Source organism: Oryctolagus cuniculus, chromosome 14 (genome assembly GCF_964237555.1).
Source record: "Oryctolagus cuniculus chromosome 14, mOryCun1.1, whole genome shotgun sequence".
Taxonomy (NCBI): Eukaryota; Metazoa; Chordata; class Mammalia; order Lagomorpha; family Leporidae; genus Oryctolagus; species Oryctolagus cuniculus.
Window position 1 is genome coordinate 13,873,303 of NC_091445.1, and position 18,685 is coordinate 13,891,987.

An 18,685-nucleotide genomic window follows, 5' to 3' on the forward strand; every position below is an offset into this window, starting at 1 on the left:
ATTTCCCTTGGAGTCACAATTAAGACACCCACATACTCTATCATGATGATTAACGGTGGCTTTATTTTTTATAAAACCTGAGTTGAAGGGAAGCATTTGGCCTGGCAGCTAGGACTCCGGTGAAGACTCCTGCATCCAGTGTCAGAGTCTGGATTTAATGCTTGCCTCTGGCTCCTAATTCCATCTTCCTGCTTATGCAGCACACAGGAGGCAACAGTGATGGCTCAAGTAATTGAGCTCCTTCTACCCATGTGGGTGACCTGGGTTGAGTTCCCAGTTCCTGGCTTCCATCCAGCCCAGTCCTGGCCACTGTAGGAATCTGGAGAGTGAGTCAGCGAGTGGGAGTGCTGTCTGTCTCTCTGATAAATTATCAAACAACTCCCCTCTTCTCTCCCTGTGATTCCTGTCCCTCCTTCCTCGCACTGTTAGTTGGCGATTTTCACTTATGCATGTTGTCAGAATTTGAGAAAATCTGGCAAAAAAGCATGAACATCTGGGGGCACCTTTCTTGACTTCAAGTTACTGGATTTCTATTGCTGTCCAAATTGCCACCTTGATCAGAAATCAAAAGGACTGCCTGCCAGTTTTTAGATGCTGGAAGGGAAAACCATGGTTTGCATAAGCCACAGCTCTAAGAAAAATGAGCTTCCTATGCCAACAGCAGCAACAGTTTGCTGTACTGTTTCCTCGCAGTGTAGATGAAAATGAGTCACCTGCCAGGGAAGTACAGCACTGAAGAAAGCAGTAAATCAAATCCAGTTCTCTGGAAACTGGAAGGCTGTGGGACTCTAGCACAGTGCCTGTGGGCTTTCTCTTTCAACAAGCTGACCCTGTTTTTTTCCATGACATTTCTTTGACAGTTTTATTGGGATGGAATGCACATTCCATAAAACAAATCCAGGTTAAATGTACAATGCAGTGATATTTGGCATATGATATTACTGGCATATTTAAAATTGTTGTAAAATATCTACATAACATAAAACATATAATTCAGTGGCACTGATTACATTTACAATGTCCCTTGTGTGTGCATCCATCACTTCTACCTATTTCCAAAACTTTCTCCTCATATTATGTAGTTTCCATCTCTATCACATTTTCTTTCCTCTATCAAAAGATATATTTTCTTGACAATGTCTCTGTTTCTGTATTGAAAGGCAGACTTAAAGAGAGATCTTGCATGTACTGGTTCACTCCCCCCCAAGTGGCTACAATTGCCATGGCTGGGTTAGGCTGAAGCCAGGAACCTGGTGCTTCATTTGGGTCTCCCTCATGGGTGGCAGGGTCCCAAGAACTTGGGCCATGTTCCACTGCTTTCCCAGGCACATTAGCAGGGAGCTGGATCAGAAGTGGAGTAACTGGGACTCTAACCAATGCCCATATGGGATGCTACTGTCACAGGTAGCAGTTTAACACACTGTGCCACAATGCCAGCCCTTTCTGTATTTTTATGTTCCCTTTTTTGTATTTGGCTGTCTTTTGTTTTAATGTTTTTTTTTTTAAATTTATACTTTAAAATGTCAAAAAATTTTAAAGAGTTTGCCTAGTTTGGATGCAAATGCAGAGACCTATGCAAATTAGGGAATGTGACAATTATGGAACCAGTGGAATTCCTACTGACCACTCAGGAGGTAAAAGGCAAAGACAGTCTTTGGAAGAAAAGCAACGAGAGCATTATGTTTTAGAACTTTTGCTTTGGAAATAAGATTGGAGTAAAGATGGCGGAATAGGGAGGGGGCATGCTGCTCCAGGGTAGGAGAAAATAGTGAAAAAGAAAAGTAGAGGAAGTGCATAACTGGAGGTGAGTTGGATAGAAAATTGGTGGAGAGTCTATGAAGGAAGAGGGACACCGTGGATCTGTGTGGAGGGTGCAGACGCACAGCAAGGAGCATGGACACAAGCTCGAACCCAGGAGCCGAGAGCTGGAGAGGGTGCCAGCTTTCAAGGGCAAGGTGAGATCAGACTGCAGCAGCCGGTGGCACTGGTGACCTAGCCAGAGGGGGATCCTGGAGGACTACACTGTCTTTGAGTCCAGCCTGGAGTCCTGAGGACAGAATGCCTGCTAACCAGGCAAAAGGGGGAGGGGGGGACATGTTTCTCTCTCCTCATCTCCCCCACAGTAGGGCACTCTAACTGATTGAGAGGGTGCAGGTGCCATCTAGGACATAAGCAGCAGCTGTGGTCCTTGTGTGTGCACCCAGCAACCAGCAGGACAGAATGCCACCTTGACAGCAGCTCCGATGTGTGCCCTGGGCAGTGGAGAGGGAGAAGGAGCCACTCTGACATCAGTAATGGCTGCAGAGGCTCTTGTGCGTATCCTGCAGCCTGTGGGGAAAAGGCATTGCTGTGAAACCAGCAGGGGCGGGGCCAGCAGCTCTTGTTCAGGTATGTAATCCAGGGATTTACCAGAGGGAAAGATCATGTTCCCCACTGACTTTGATCTGGCTGGGAAGATTCTTTTTCCCTAGAAACCTTTTATTTAAGGTATTTAATAAATACAACTTCAGGAACACAAGGATTCTTCCTAACCTACCTACCCTCCTACCCTTCTTCCTCTTCCCTCTCCTATTCTCATTCTCATTTTTTTTTACTAAGATCTATTTCCATTAACTTTATACACATAAGAGTAACTCTATATTAAGTAAAGAGTTCAACACATGGTATAGGGGTAAAAAAACTTTTCCTCCACAGTCGAGACAAGGGCTGTTCAAAGTTACCACAACTCAAAAGTGTCAATTTCACTTCTATTGATTACATTTTTGGTAGTCTATAAGTTACCACACATCAGTGAGAACATGGTATTTGTTCTTTTGTGACTGATGATTTCACTAAGTATAATGGTTTCCAGTTGCATACATTTTGTTGCAAATGACAGGATTTCATTTTTTTCTTACCACTATGTAGCGCATGTTATACATATCCCATAATTTCTTTATTCAGTTGATGGACATTGGGGTTTATTCCATATCTTACACATTGTGAATTGAGCTGCAATGAACATGTGGATACAGATAACACTTTCATATGTTTATTTCATTTCCCTTGGGTAAATTCCCAGGAGTGGTATGGCTGGATCATACGGTAGGTCTATATTCAGATTTCTGAGGAATCTCCATACTGTATTCCACAGTGGCTGCACCAGTTTACATTCCCACCAACAGTGGATTAAGATACCTTTCTACTCAAATCCTTGCTAGCATTTGTTGTTTGATTTCTTTTTTTTTTTTTATTTGACAGAGTTATAGACAGTGAGAGAGAGAGACAGAGAGTAGTCTTCCTTCTGTTGGTTCACTCCCCAAATGGCTGCTACGGCCAGCGCTGTGCCGATCCGAAGCCAGGAGCCAGGTGCTTCTTCCTGGTCTCCCATGCGGGTGCAGGGGCCCAAGCACTTGGGCCATCCTCCACTGCCCTCCGGGCCACAGCAGAGAGCTGGACTGGAAGAAGAGCAACTGGGACTAGAACCTGGTGCCCATATGGGATGCCGGAGCTGCAGGTGGAGGATTTACCAAGTGAGCCACTGTTCCGGCCCCTTGTTGTTTGATTTCTGTATGAAAGCCATTCTAGCAGGGGTGAGGTGAAACCTCATTGTGGTTTTGATTTTCATTTCCCTGATGGCTAGTGATCCTGAGCATTTTTTTACGTGTCTGTTAGCCATCTGGATTTCCTCTTTGAAAAATTCCTGCTTAAATCCTTTGCCCATTTCTTAACTGGGTTGTTTGTTCTGTTGTGGGGTTTTTTGAGCTCCTTATATATTCTGGATATTAATCCTTTATCAGCTGCATAGTTTGCACTTAATTCCTCCCATTCTGTTGGTTGCCTCTTTGCTGAGGTTTCTTTTGCAAGTGCAGAAACTTCTCAATTTGATGTAATCCCGTTTGTCAATTTTGTCTTTGATTCCTTGTGCTTCTGGGGTCTTTTCCAAGAATTCCTTGCCTATGCCAATATCTTGCAGGGTTTTCCTGATGTTTTCTAATGATTTGATGGTACTGGGTCATAGATTTAGGTCTCTGATGATTTTGAGTGGATTTTTTGTAAGGTGTATGGTAGGGGTCTTTTTTTTTTTATCTTTTATTTAATGAATATAAATTTCCAAAGAACGACTCATGTGTTACAATGGCTTCCCCCCCCATACCGTCCCTCCCACCCACAACCCTCCCCTTTCCCACTCCCTCTCCCCTTCCATTCACATCAAGATTCATTTTCGATTATCTTAATATACAGAAGATCAGCTTAGTATACATTAAGTATGGATTTCAACAGTTTGCTCCCACACAGAAACATAAAGTGAAAAATAATAGATGATTTTTTTTTAATGATGATGAAATCAGATCAGACCTATTGTCAAGTTTAATCCCAGTGAGAGTCAAGTTGGGAATTGATAATTTCTTTTTCTTTTTTTTTTTTTTTTTACAGAAGATCAGTTTAGTGTACATTAAGTAAAGATTTCAATCGTTTGCACCCCCATAGAAACACAAAGTGAAATATACTGTTTGAGTACTCGTTATAGCATTAAGCCTCAGTGTACAGCACGTTAAGGACAGAGATCCTACATGAGGAGTAAGTGCACAGTGACTCTTGTTGTTGACTTTACAAATTGACACTCCTGTTTATGGCATCAGTAATCTCCCTATGCACCAGTTATGAGTTTCCAAGGCTATGGAAGCCTCTTGAGTTCTCCGACTCTTATCTTGTTTAGACACGGTCATAGTCAAAGTGGAGGTTCTCTCCTCCCTTCAGAGAAAGGCACCTCCCTCTTTGAAGACCTGTTCTTTCCACTGGGATCTCACTCACAGAGATCTTTTTGCCAGAGTGCCTTGGCTTTCCATGCCTGAAATACTCTCATGGGCTTTTCAGCCAGATCCGAGTGCCTTTAGGGCTGATTCTGAGGCCAGAGTGCTATTTAGGACATCCGCCATTCTATGAGTCTGCTGAGTATCTCACTTCCCATGTTGGATCACTCTCCCCTTTATTTATTCTATCGGTTAGTGTTAGCAGGTACTAGACTTGCTTATGTGCTCCCTTTGACTCTTAGTCCTTTCATTATGATCAATTGTGAACTGAAATTGATCACTTGGACTAGTGAGATGGCATTGGTACATGCCACCTTGATGGGATTGAATTGGAATCCCCTGGTATGTTTCCAACTCTACCAATTGGGGCAAGTCAGCTTGAGCATGCCCCAAATTATACATCTCTTCCCTCTCTTATTCCCACTCTTATGTTTAACAGGGATCACATTTCAGTTAATTTTCAACACTTAAGAATAACTGTGTGATAATTACAGAATTAAACCAGTCATATTAAGTAGAACAGACAAAAAAAAATACTATGAGGGATAATGTATTAAGTTGTCCATTAGCAGTTAGGGCTATGCTGATCAAGTCACCATTTCTCATAGTGTCCATTTCACTTCAGGAGGTTTCCTTTTTGGTGTTCAGTCAGTTGTCACCGATCAGGGAGAACATATGGTATTTGTCCCTTTGGGACTGGCTTACTTCACTCAGCATGATGTGTTCCAGATTCCTCCAATTTGTTGCAAATGACTGGATTTCATTGTTTCTTACTGCGGTATAGTACTCTAAAGAATACATATCCCATAATTTCTTTATCCAGTCTACCGTTGATGGGCATTTAGGTTGGTTCCAGGTCTTGGCTATTGTGAATTGTGCTGCAATAAACATTAGGGTGCAGACAGCTTTTTTGTTTGCCAATTTCATTTCTTTTGGGTAAATTCCAAGGAGTGGGATGGCTGGGTCGAACGGTAGGATTATATTCAGGTTTCTGAGGAATCTCCAGACTGATTTCCATAGTGGCTTGACCAGTTTGCATTCCCACCAACAGTGGGTTAGTGTCCCTTTTTCCCCACATCCTCGCCAGCATCTGTTGTTGGTAGATTTCTGTATGTGAGCCATTCTAACCGGGGTGAGGTGAAACCTCATTGTGCTTTTGATTTGCATTTCCCTGATTGCTAGTGACCTTGAACATTTTTTCATGTGCCTGTTGGCCATTTGGATTTCCTCTTTTGAAAAATGTCTATTGAAGTCCTTGGCCCATCTCTTAAGTGGGTTGTTGGTTTTGTTTTTGTGGAGTTTCTTGATCTCATTGTAGATTCTGGTTATTAACCCTTTATCTGTTGCATAGTTTGCAAATATTTTTTCCCATTCTGTCGGTTGTCTCTTCACTCTCCTGACTGTTTCTTTTGCAGTACAGAAACTTCTCAATTTGATGCAATCCCAATAGTTGATTTTGGCTTTGACTGTCTGTGCCTCCTGGGTCTTTTCCAGAAATTCTTTGCCTGTGCCAATGTCTTGAAGGGTTTCTCCAATGTTCTCTAATAACTTCATGGTGTCAGGACGTAGATTTAGGTCTTTAATCCACGTTGAGTGGATTTTTGTGTAAGGTGTAAGGTAGGGGTCTTGCTTCATGCTTCTGCACGTGGAAATCCAGTTTTCCCAGCACCATTTATTGAATAGACTGTCCTTGCTCCAGGAATTAGTTTTAGATCCTTGATCAAATATAAGTTGGCTGTAGATGTTTGGATTGATTTCTGGTGTTTCAATTCTGTTCCATTGGTCTATCCACCTGTTTCTGTACCAGTACCATGCTGTTTTGATTACAACTGCCCTGTAGTATGTCCTGAGGTCTGGTATTGTGATGCCTCTGGCTTTGTTTTTGTTGTACAAGATTGCTTTAGCTATTCGAGGTCTCTTGTGCCTCCATATGAATTTCAGCATCATTTTTTCTAGATCTGCGAAGAATGTCTTTGGTATCTTGATTGGTATTGCATTGAATCTATAAATTGCTTTTGGGAGAATGGACATTTTGATGATGTTGATTCTTCCAATCCATGAGCATGGAAGATTTTTCCATTTTTTGGTATCCTCTTCTATTTCTTTCTTTAAGGTTTTGTAATTTTCATCGTAGAGATCTTTAACGTCCTTGGTTAAGTTTATTCCAAGGTATTTGATTGTTTTTGTAGCTATTGTGAATGGGATTGATCTTAGCAGTTCTTTCTCAGTCATGGCATTGCTTGTGTAGACAAAGGCTGTTGATTTTTGTGCATTGATTTTATATCCTGCCACTTTGCCAAACTCCTCTATGAGTTCCAATAGTCTCTTAGTAGAGTTCTTTGGATCCTCTAAGTACAGAATCATATCGTCTGCAAAGAGGGATAGTTTGACTTCTTCCTTCTTGATTTGTATTCCTTTGATTTCTTTTTCTTGTCTGATGGCTCTGGCTAAAACTTCCAGAACTATGTTAAATAGCAGTGGTGAGAGTGGGCATCCCTGCCTGGTGCCAGATTTCAGTGGAAATGCTTCCAACTTTTCCCCATTCAATAGGATGCTGGCTGTGGGTTTTTTATAAATTGCTTTGATTATATTGAGGAATGTTCCTTCTATACCCAATTTGCTTAGAGTTTTCATCATGAAAGGGTGTTGAATTTTATCAAATGCTTTCTTTGCATCTATTGAGATAATCATATGGTTTTTCTTCTGCAGTCTGTTAATATGGTGAATCACATTGATTGATTTGCAAATGTTGAACCATCCCTGCATACCAGGGATGAATCCCACTTGGTCTGGGTGGATGATTTTCCTGATGTGTTGTTGTATTCTATTGGCCAGAATTTTATTGAGGATTTTTGCGTCTAAGTTAATCAGGGATATTGGTCTGTAATTTTCTTTCAGTGCTGCATCTTTCTCTGGCTTAGGGATTAAGGTGATGCTGGCTTCATAGAAAGAATTTGGGAGGATTCCCTCTTTTTCGATTGTTCTGAATAGTTTGAGAAGAAATGGGATTAGTTCTTCTTTAAATGTCTGGTAGAATTCAGCAGTGAATCCATCTGGTCCTGGGCTTTTCTTTGTTGGGAGGGCCTTTATTACTGTTTCAATTTCTGTTTCAGTTATGGGTCTATTTAGGTTTTCGATGTCTTCATGGTTCAATTTTGGTAGATTGCATGTGTCCAGGAATCTATCCATTTCTGATAGGTTTTCCTGTTTGCTGGCATACAGGTCCTTGTAGTAATTTCTGATGATTCTTTTTATTTCTGTGGTGTCTGTTGTTACGTTTCCTTTTTCATCTCTGATTTTATTGATTTGGGTCTTTTCTCTTCTTTTTTTAGTTAGTTGGGCCAATGGGGTGTCAATTTTGTTTATTTTTTCAAAAAACCAGCTTCTCGCTTGGCTGATTTTTTGTAATTTTTTTTGGATTCAATCCTGTTAATTTCTTCTCTGGTTTTAATTATTTCTCTTCTCCTACTAGATTTGGGTTTGGTTTGCTGCAGTTTTTCTAGGTCCTTGAGGTGCGCTGAAAGCTCATTTATTTGGTACCTTTCCAATTTCTTGGTATAGGCACCTATTGCTATAAATTTGCCTCTCAATACTGCTTTTGCTGTATCCCATAAGTTTTGATATGTTGTGTTGTTGTCTTCATTTACTTCCAGAAAGTTTTTGATTTCTCTTTTGATTTCTTGAATGACCCAGTGTTCATTCAGGAGCATGTTGTTCAGTCTCCATGTGTTTGCATACTTTCTGGGGTTTCCTGAGTTGCTAATTTCCAGCTTCATCCCGCTGTGGTCTGAGAAGCTGCATGGTATGATTCTAATTCTTTTAAATTTGCTGAGACTTGCTTTATGGCCTAGTATGTGATCAATCCTAGAGAAGGTTCCATGCGCTGCTGAGAAGAATGTGAAGTCTGTAGATGTAGGGTTGAAAGTTCTGTAGATATCTGTTAGATCCATTTGGGCAATAGTGTCAATTAAATCTGCTGTTTCCTTGTTGATCTTCTGTCCGGATGATCTGTCTATTTCTGAGAGTGGAGTATTGAAGTCCCCCAGTACTATTGTATTGGAATCTAAATCTCCCTTTAAGTCCCTTAACATATCTTTTAAATAGACCGGTGCCCTGTAATTAGGTGCATATACATTTATAATAGTTACATCTTCCTGTTGAATTGAACCCTTAATCATTATATAGTGTCCCTCTTTGTCTCTCTTAACAGTTTTTGTATTAAAGTTTATTTTGTCTGATATTAATATGGCTACACCTGCTTTTTTTTGGTTTCTGTTGGCATGGAATATCTTTTTCCAACCTTTCACTTTCAGTCTGCATGCCTCTTTGTTAGAGAGATGTGTTTCTTGTAGGCAACAAATAGTTGGGTTGTGTTCTGTGAGCCAGTTAGCCAAACGGTGTCTTTTAACTGAAGAATTCAGACCATTAATGTTCAATGTGACTATTGATACGTAGTGACTTTGCCCTGCCATTTTCCCGGAAATATTTTCTAGTATATGCTTTGAGCTTCCCATGCTCTTTTACTGGTAGGTGTTCTTCCTTTCCCTTCTTTCATATTGATGGCCGTGTTTCTGTGTTTCTGAGTGTAGCACATCTTTAAGTATCTTTTGCAGGGCCGGACGAGTGGCCACAAAGTCTTTCAATTTCTGTTTGCTATGAAAGGTCTTTATTTCACCTTCATTCACAAATGAGAGCTTGGCAGGATATAATATTCTGGGCTGGCAATTTTTCTCTCTTAGCACCTGTGCTATGTCTCGCCATTCCCTCCTAGCTTGTAGGGTTTCTGATGAGAAGTCAGCTGTGAGTCTGATTGGAGATCCTCTGAGAGTAATCTGACGTTTCTCTCTTGCACATTTTAGGATCTTTTCTTTATGTTTCACTGTGGTAAGTTTAATTACCACGTGTCGTGGTGAGGATCTCTTTTGGTCATGTTTATTGGGGGTTCTATGAGCTTCCTGTACTAGGATATCTCTGTCCTTCTCCAAACCTGGAAAGTTCTCTGCTAGTATCTCACTAAAAAGGCCTTCCAATCCTTTCTCTCTCTCCATGCCTTCAGGAACTCCTAGAACTCGAATGTTGGTTTTTTTAATAGTATCCTGTAGATTCCCAACAATATTTTTTAGGTTTCTAATTTCCTCGTCTTTTCTTTGGTTTGACTGTATGTTTTCCTGTGCTCTATCTTCTAAATCCGATATTCTCTCTTCTGCTTCACCCATTCTGTTTTTAAGGCTTTCTAATGTGTTTGTCATTTGATCTATTGAGCTCTTCATTTCATTTTGATTTCTCTTCACTATTACACTTTCCTGTTCTACTAGTTTCTGAGTTTCATTTTGACTCTTCCTTAAAATTTCGTTTTCACGAGAGAGATTTTCAATCTTGTCCATTAAGGATTTCTGTAGTTCAAGGATTTGCTTTTGAAAACTTCTAAATGTTCTTATCATAAATTTTTTGAAATCCGTATCTTGCATTTCTTCTATCTCATCATCTTCATACTCTTAGCTTCGGGTGTTTTGCTTATTTGGAGGCATCATAGTGTCATCGTTGATCTTGCTCCCTCTATTTCTGTGTTTGTTACTCGGCATAGTTAATTCTTCTTGCGTCACTGTGCGTTTTTTTTTTCTTTTTTTTTTTTTTTTATACTGTGTCCATGTTAAGTGGACTGCCTGCCGTTGGAGGAGCCTTGGAGGCTTGAGATGGGTGGGGCCTGAGAGCTCTGCCTGGTTCTTCCTGGTTAAGGGTGTGCAAAGGTGACACCCTCAGGTTATGCGTGGTAAATCTCTCTCTTTTTATTTATTTATTTATTTTATTTATTCAGGGGGTAAGTAACACCGCAGGGCAGGGCTGTGCAGAATTGATGGTATTTAGCTTCCAGTCTTTGGCTCCTCTGGACTCCCACTGGGTTGCCTAGGCTACTGAATTGTAGTGACTCAGTTCCTTAGCTCTCCCCCATTGATATGTAAATCCAGAGAGGAGGCCTGCTCTTTGTCTCTTGGGAATTCTTCAAGCCTTGCAGCCTTGTAACCTTTGCAAGGTTAGGGGGAAGAGAAACCCCGAAGCTTTTTTTTTCCTTCTTTCCGGTAGTGAGTTTGCTGCACTTTCCGGCCCCCCTCTAGATTCTGACCCCCGTTTCCCCACCAATGTCTCGGGTTATTGAGCTCACCTCCCCTTCCAGCGCCGATGTGTGGACTCGGAGCCCTGAGTGTCCCAAGTCTCCCCGCTGTTGTCTGTGTGGCATGCACTCCCCTTGGAGCACTGGCGCGCAGACCCTGGGGCTTCTGCGGCTCGGTCCCGCGACTTGGCTTCCCTGGTAGGGGTCTTGCTTCATACTTCTGTATGCGCAGATGCAGTTTTCCCAGCACCATTTGTTGAAGAGACTGTCCTTGTTACAGGGATTGATTTTAGCTTCTTTGTCAAAGATTTGTTTATAGATGCATGGGTTGATTTCTGGTGTTTCTATTCTGTTCCATTGGTCTATTCATCTGTTTTTGTGCCAGTACCAGGCTGTTTTGATTATAACTGCTTTGTAGTATATCTTGAAATCTGCTACTGTGATGCCTCAGGCTTTGTATTTGTATATTAATGTTGCTTTAACTATTCAGGGTCTCTTGTGTTTCCAAATGAATTTCAGCATCATTTTTTCTATATCTAAAAATGTCCTTGGTGTTTTGATTGGTATTGCATTGAATCTATAAATTGCTTTTGGTAGTATGGACATTTTGATGATTTTGATTCTTCTAATCCATGAACATGGATGGTTTTTCCATTTTTTTGTGTATACTTCTATTTAATGTTTTATAATTCTTATTGTAGAGATCTTAGATGTTGTGGTTAAGTTTATTCCAAGGTATTTAAATTTTTTGCAGCTATTTGAATGGAATTGATCTTAGAAGTTCTTTCTCAGCCATGGCATTGTTTGTATATACAAAGGCTATTTATTTTTCTGTGTTGATTTTATATACTGCCATTTTACCAAACTCTTTTATGAGTTCCAATAGCCTCTTGGTGGGTGGAGTCATTTGGATCCCATATATATGTGTGTATATGTGTGTATGTGTGTATGTGTATAAACATGTCATCTTCAAGCAGAGATGGCTTGACTTCCTCCTATCCAATTTATATCCTTTCATTTCTTTTTCTTGCCTAATGGCTCTGGCTAAAACTTCCAGGACTACATTAAGTATGAGTGGTGAGAGTGAGTATCCTTCTCTTGTTCCAGATCTTAGTGGAATGTTTCCAACTTTTCCCATTCAATAGCACACTGGCTAAGACTTGATTTCTGGATTAGCATATGGCCTATCCTAGAGAAAGTTCCATGCGCTGTTGAGTAGGATGTGTGTTCTGCAACTGTAGGATTGAAAGTTCTGTAGATATCAGTTAGGTCTACTTGGTCAAAGTGTCATTTAACTCTGTTGTCTCCATTGATGTAAGTGGGGTATTGAAGTCCCCCATTACTATTGTATTTGAGTCTATGTCTCCCTTTAGATCCGCTAACATTTCTTTTGAATAGCCAGGTGCCCTGGCTTTGGATGCATATACATTTATTATAGTCACATCTTCCTGTTGAATTGATTCTTTAATTATTATGTAATGCCCATCTTTGTTTCTTTTAACAGTTTTTTTTTTTTTTGCTTTGTAAAGTAATATGTCTTTTTTTTTTAACTTTTATTTAATGAATATAAATTTCCAAAGTACAGCTTATGGATTACAATGGCTTCCCACCCCATAACTTCCCTCCCACCCGCAACCCTCCCCTTTCCCTCTCCCTCCCCCCTTCCATTCACATCAAGATTCATTTTCAATTCTCTTTATATACAGAAGATCAGTTTAGCATATGTTAAGTAAAGATTTCAACAGTTTGCACCCACATAGAAACATAGTTTTTGTTTTAAAACCTACTTTGAAGATATTAGGATGGAAAACCTGATTGCTTTTGATTTCTGTTCACATGGGATATTTTTTTCCATCTTTTCACTTTCATTCTGTGTGTGTCTTTGTTGGGGAGGTGTGTTTTTTATAGGAAGCAAAAAAATGTGCTTGTTTTTCAATCCATTCAGGCAGTCTTTATCTTTTAACTGGAGAGTTGAGGCCATTTACATTCAAGGTGTCTATTAATAAATAATGAATTGGCCTTGCCATTTTTCTGTAAATATTCCTATTGTTTACTTTAGATTTCCTTTGTAGTTTCTTTCATAGCCATGACCATGTTTCTGTGTTTCCATGTATAGCACATCCTTAAGCATCTTTTGCAGGGCTGGATGTGTGGTGAAAATTCTTTCATTTTCTGTGTGTTATGGAAGGTCTTTATTTCACCTTCATTCATAAATGAAAGCTTTGCAGGGTACAGTATGCTGGGTTGACATTTTTTTTCCTCTTAAGACTTAGACTAGATCTTGCCATTCTGGCCTGGCCTGTAGGGTTTCTGATGAGAAGTCAACTGTGAGTATAATTGCAGATTCTCTAGAAGTAATCTAGCATTTCTCTTGTTTACATTTTACAATCTTTGTTTTATTGTGGAGAGTTTGACTACAATGTGTTGTGGTGAAGATCTTTTCTGGTCATGCCAACTAAGAGTTTTACGTGCTTCTTGCACTTGGACATACCTGTCTTTCTTTCTCCAAATTAGGGAAGTTTTCTGTAAGTATTTCACTAAAAATGTCTTCTAATCCCTCTCTTTCCACCTTCAGGAACTCGTAAGTTGTTTATGTTTGGTCTGACTGTAAAATTTCCAGATATTTGTTCTTCTGGCTGCTTCAATGAGTTTGTTGTTAAGGCTTTCCACTGCACTTTTTATTTGATCTATTGAGTTCTTCATTTTCAATATTTCACTTTGATTTCTCTTTAAAATCACAAACATGGGAATATTTTCAGTCATGTCATGTATGGATTTCTTTAATTCATGGATTTGCTTCTGATTACTTCTAAAGTATTCCTACAATCGATTTTTTGAAATCTCTCTGGCATTTCTTCAGTCTCTCTCTCTTCACACTTTAGTATTAAAGTATTGTGTGTTCCTTTGGGTGTATCATGTTGTATTCCTTATTCTTGTTTCTTGAATTCCTGCATTTATTTTTAGGCATTTGTGGAGAATCTTTTTGGTTTTATTTTTTTCCCTGTGATAGCTTTTATGTTTAGACTATGCCTCTGTGGCTTAGTGGAGTGTCTGCTCTTTCAGTGAATACTCTGACACATGTGAGGGGTGTGTCCAAGGTGGCACCCAAATTAGGCGTGTTAAATCTCCTTTTTTTTTTTTTTAATCAGATGGGAGGTTTGATCTGATCTGTTGGTATAGTTTCACACTCACTTCCTCTCCTCCAAGGAGACCAATGCCTGGGTGCTGGCCCAAGTATGTGCAATATTCCTCCACACCTATAAAAGAACCACAAAAAGGGTCCATGCAGTCCTCATTGTGAATGCAGATCCCATAGCCATGACTCTCACCAGGCAATCAGGGAGCCCTGAGCATGTAGAGTCTCCCCCAGTGACTGCTCAGAGACCATGCCATACCCTGTGCCCTCTCATGCAGCCATGGTGTTTTCAGTCTCTCCCAGCACACAAGGCTCCCACAGTCATGACAGGAGGATTGACTGGGACTAAGAACCTACTTAGGACTCTGAGGTGCTCCCAGCCTCTCAAAATTTCCCAGGCTGCTGGGATCAAACTCTCTGGGAAGTTATCAGCCGTGGTAGATGGGAGAGGCTAGCAGGGCAAAGTGGATCCTCAGCACCCCATGACTGTGAGAGCTCCATGTGCTGAGACTGTGGGAACCCTGTGACTGCACAACATGGCACAGGGTGTAGTTGGGTCTCTGGAGAATCTATGTGTGCAGCTCCAGATGCTCAGACCTCCCTGATTGCCTGGGGTGGGTCACTGCAGTGAGATTTGTGCTGACACTGAGGATTGCACAGATCCTTCATGTGGTATATGCAACAGTACAGATGGGTATTGCACTGTGGGCTAACACTCTGCATTGATCGCCATGGAGAGAGGAGGTGAGGGTATCATTGCACCAACAGAGGTGATCATGCTCTCCCTTCTATTAACAAGAAGAGATCTACCACACCCACCTTGATTGTCGCCCTGGATACTCACTCCACCCTGGAGCAATGGCCAGAGCCACCAGCCCACATGCAACATACACCTCAGTGTAGTCACTCAAAGAGCAGACACTCCACTAAGCCACGGAGGAAAAACACCAACAACTCAGCCGGTGCCGCGGCTCACTAGGCTAATCCTCTGCCTTGCGGCGCCGGCACACCAGGTTCTAGTGCCGGTCGGGGCACTGGATTCTGTCCTGGTTGCCCCTCTTCCAGGCCAGCTCTCTGCTGTGGCCCGGGAGTACAGTGGAGGATGGCCCAAGTGCTTGGGCCCTGCACCCCATGGGAGACCAGGATAAGTACCTGGCTCCTGCCATCGGATCAGTGCGGTGTGCCGGCCGCAGCGGCCATTGGAGGGTGAGCCAACGGCAAAAAGGAAGACCTTTCTCTCTGTCTCTCTCTCTCTCACTGTCCACTCTGCCTGTCAAAATAAATAAATAAATAAATAACAACAACTGTCTCCACAAATGCCTAGGCAAAAACACAGAAATTCAAGGAACAAGAACAAGGAAGACAACATGACTCTTCCCCAACAGCACTTCAATATTAGGATGTGAAGCTGAAGAGATTGATGAAATGCCTAAAACAGAATCCAAAAGGTTCCTGATAGGATTACTCAGAAGCAATGAGAAGCAAATTCAAGAGTCAAAGAAATCAATAATTGAATGAGTGAAAAATTTTCCTATGAAACAGTTTGAACAGAAATCAAAATGAAATTAGAAATTAAGAATTCTGTAAGTTGAGTAAAAATACAGTGAAAAGTGTTAACAATAGATTTAGTGAGGCAGAAGAAAGAATATATGAGCCAGAAGACAAATCTTTGGAAATTATTCAGTCAGACCAAAAAAAAATAAGCAGAAGAAATTAGAAAAATGAAAAATACAGTTGGAAATGTATGGGTTACTATCAAATGACCCAACATATGGATATTAGGAGTTCCTGAAGGTGTGAAAGAGAATGGAATAGAAGTCCTATTTAGTGAAAATAATTACAGAAAACTATCATAATGAGAAAAAAGGGACATCTACATACACAAGGCACACAGAACTTCTTATAGACATGACTAGAAAAGGTTTTTAACACAACACACTGTAATCAAACTCTCCACAGTAAACATAAAGAAAAGATTCTAAAATATGTACAAGAGAAATGCCATATTACTTTCAGAGGATCTGCAATTAGATTCATAGCTGACTTCTCAGAAGAGAATGGAGGGACATACCCTAAGTTTTTAAAAAAAAGTCAACCCAGAATACCATACCCTTCAAAGCTTTCATTTATGAATGAAAGTGAAATAAAGACTTCCATAACATAAATTATAATAATTTGTTCCCATCTACCCTTACAAATGATGTTTAAATTTGTGCTACACAAGCCAATACAGACACAGTCATCATTATTAATGAATGTGAAGGCAGAAAATCTGTTCAGAAAAAGTACAAAGGATATCCAAAGCAAACATTAGAAATATTTATGGAAAAACAGCAAGGCCAACTCATTACTTATCAATAGTAATCTTGAATCTAATGGCCTAAATTCTCCAATAAAAAATTCAGGCTGAACAGATTATAAAACAAAACAAGACCCATCTATTTAATGCCTAAAAGAAGCACATGCCTCCAACAAAGATACACACAAATTAAAAGTGAAAGTATGGAAAAAGTCCATGCTAATGTGTGGGGAGCAACTGGGAGCAACTCGGACTAGACTAAGTTACTGGAATTAAGACTTATTCTATGCATCTGCTCTCCCACAATATGGCACTGGGAGAGGAGGAAACAGCTTCTACCCAGCTGCCTCTCACCAACTTGACAAGCTGCAGGACCTGCTCCTGATTGGAGGAGAGCAGTGTACTCGGCGTGTGGGCAGCCGAGTTGGGATTGGTGGAAGAGGACTATAAAGGAGGAGAGAGACAACATGCACCAGGAACATCTAAGGGGAACATCTATCTGAAGGAACACCTGTGCAGCCCCCGAGAGAGCCGGCCGGTGGTGTGCCGCTCTCCTGCGGAAGTGGGGAAAGTGGCAGGGGGAACCGCCCCTTCCACGGAGGTGGAAGGGACGGTAGCCAACCCGGGAAGAACCAGCAGCAAAACCCGGGGAGGGCCGAGCAGACAAAAGAACAGCGCAGGGTCCTGTGTCGTTCCTCCACGAAGACGGGGAGCGACACTAATGGAAATCAAAAAGGACAGGTGTAGCCACAAAAACTGTTACAAGAGATAAAGAATGGCCCTATGTAATGATAAAGGGATCAATTGAACAGCAAGATGTGATTGTAATAAATGTATATGCACCCAATGACAGGGTGCCTGGCCATTTGAAAGAACTGTTAATAGATCTGAAGGGGAGATATTGACTCCAATATAATAGTAACAGGGACTTCACCCCATTTTCATCAGTGGGCAGAGTAACTGGATAGAAAGAACCAATGGAACTAATCGGCACTATGGATCAAATGGACCTAACTGATATCTACAGAACATTTCACCCCACAGTTGCAGAATACACATCCTACTCAACAGTGCATGGCACTTTCTCTAGGATAGGCCATACGCTAACCCATAAAGCAAGTCTCAGCAAATTTAAAAAAATCAAAATCATGCCATGCATCTTCTCTGACCACAATGGAATGAAACTGGAAATCAATAACTCAAGATTCTTGAGAACATCTGCAAACAACTGGAGACTGAACAGCATGCTCCTGAATGAACAGTAGGTCCTAGAAGAAATCAAAAGAGAAATAAAAAAAAATTCTGGAAATGAATGTAGATGACAGTACAATATATCAAAACTTATGGGATGCAGCAAAAGCAGTGTTGAGAGGGAAGTTTATAGCAATTGGTGCCTACCTGAAGATATTGCAAAGAAGCCAAATAAATGAGCTATCAGTGCACTTCAAGGAGCAAGAAAAATAACAAACCAAACCTAAAATTACTAAGAGGAAACAAATATTGAAAATTTGAGAATAAAACAAATAGAAAAAATAAGATTAGTGAAATAAACAGCTTTTTTTTTTTAAAAAATTGATATACCATTGGCCCACCTAAGCTAAAAAAAAGAAAATCCAAATCAATAAAATTAGAGATGAAAAAGGAAATGTAGCAATATATTCTACAGAAATAAAATGAATCATCAGGAATTTCTACAAAGAGCTGAATCCCAACAACTCAGAACATTTGGAAGAAATGGATGGATTCCTGGATACATATCATCTGCCAAAGTTGAGTCATGAAGACACAGAAAACCTCAACAGAACGATAACCAAGATAGAGATTGAATCAGCAATAAAGACCCTCCCAACAAAGAAAAGATGGCTTCATTGCTAAATTCTGCCAGACATTTAAAGAAGAACTAATTTCAGTTCTTCTCAGGTTTTCTAAACAACTGAAAGAGAGGTGATCCTCTGAAACTTCTTCTATGAAGCCAATATCACCCTAATTCCTAAACCAGAAAAAAATAACAGAGAAAGAGAATAGCACAATATCCTTGATGAACACAGATGTGAAAATCCTCCACAAAATACTAGCTAATCTAATCAAACACACATCAGAAAGTTCATTCACCAGAACCAATGAGATTTATCCATGTGTTCAGGGTTGGTTCAACACTTGCAAATCATCACATTAACAAAATGAACAAAAACCATATGATTACCTCAACAGATGCAAAGAAAGCATTTGATAAAATATAACATCCTTTCCTGATGAAAAACCTTAAGCAAACTGGGTATAGAAGGAACATTCCTCAACATAATAAAGGCAATCTATGTCACCCTACAGCCAGCATCTTGAAACCAGAA